The sequence below is a fragment of the Octopus bimaculoides genome, chromosome 2 (genome assembly GCF_001194135.2).
Source record: "Octopus bimaculoides isolate UCB-OBI-ISO-001 chromosome 2, ASM119413v2, whole genome shotgun sequence".
Taxonomy (NCBI): domain Eukaryota; kingdom Metazoa; phylum Mollusca; class Cephalopoda; order Octopoda; family Octopodidae; genus Octopus; species Octopus bimaculoides.
Window position 1 is genome coordinate 188,439,053 of NC_068982.1, and position 1,536 is coordinate 188,440,588.

The following is a 1,536-nucleotide window of genomic DNA, read 5'->3' on the forward strand; positions in this document are numbered from 1 at the left end:
ATATATATGTGTATATATATACATATACATATATATATATATATCATCATCATCATCATCATCATTGTTTAACGTCCGCTTTCCATGCTAGCATGGGTTGGACGATTTGACTGAGGACTGGTGGACCAGGAGGCGACACCAGGCTCCAATCTGCATATATTATGTCTGAGGAGAGTCACTCTCTTTTAGTGCCTTATTATTTAACACACTCACTGGTTCGATTTCCACTCATTTAGTTATTTTCTAAAATTTTTGTTGTGTCTTGCAATCTTTTCATTGATTATTGAAGAAGTTGCAAGACGCAACGAAAATTTTAGAAAAGAGTGGCTGTGTGGTAAGTAGCTTGCTTACCAACTATATGGTTATGGGTTCAGTCCCACTGCATGGCACCTTGGGCAAGTGTCTTCTACTATAGCCTCGGACCGACCAAAGCCTTTTGAGTGGATTTGGTAGACGGAAACTGAAAATAAGCCCATCATATGTGTGTGTGTGTTTGTCCCCCCAACATTGCTTGACAACTGATGTTTGTGTGCTTACGTCCCTGTAACTTAGCGGTTTGGCAAAGAGGCCGATAGAATAAGTACTAGACTTACAAAGTATGGGGTCAATTTATTCGACTAAGGTAGTGCTCCAGCATGGCCACAGTCAAATGACTGAAACAAATAAAAGAATAAAAATTAAGTGAATGCAAACTAAACTGGTGAGTGTGTTAAATTATAAGGCACTAAAAGAGAATGACTCTCCCCAGACCACAACAGAATATGCTTCAATACACGAACTCACATAAAGAATCTTGAAAACCAAATCCATAAACGAAATATACATATATATATATATATATATATATATATATATATATATAATAGAAATATAAAAGGAGCAACAATGCTGGAGAATCAGTATACACCATGTGGCAAAATTATGAAGTGAAAATATGTGGAAAACATATTACAAGGGGAAGAGAAATGCCTTCATTTCATATAGTTTTAATATCTTTTTATAAAAAAATTTAACATATTTTATGGATGGTAAAGATATTAAAACTATATGAAAGATATCACTACATTTTATGAGGCTTTTACCATCCATAGAATATGTATATTTAAATTTTTTTATGGAAAGATATTAAAACTATATGAAATGGAGGCATTTCGCTTCCCCTTGTTATATATATATATGTGTATATATATATATACACACACACATACAAGCATAAATCATCATCATTTAACATCTGTTTTGCATGATGGCATGGGTTGGAGTGTTTGACAGGAGCTGGTAGTGCCAGAGGCTGTACCAGGCTCCAATTCTCTGTTTTGGCTTGGTTTCTACAGTTGGATATTCTTCCTAATACCAACCACTTCACAGAGTGTACTGAGTGACTTTTACATGGCACCAGTACAGGTATATATATATATATATATATTCGAGCGAGATCGTTGCCAGTGCCCCTGGACTGGCTTGTGCGGGTGGCACATAAAAGACACCATTTCGAGCGTGGCCGTTTTCGTGCGGGTGACACGTAAAAGCACCCAC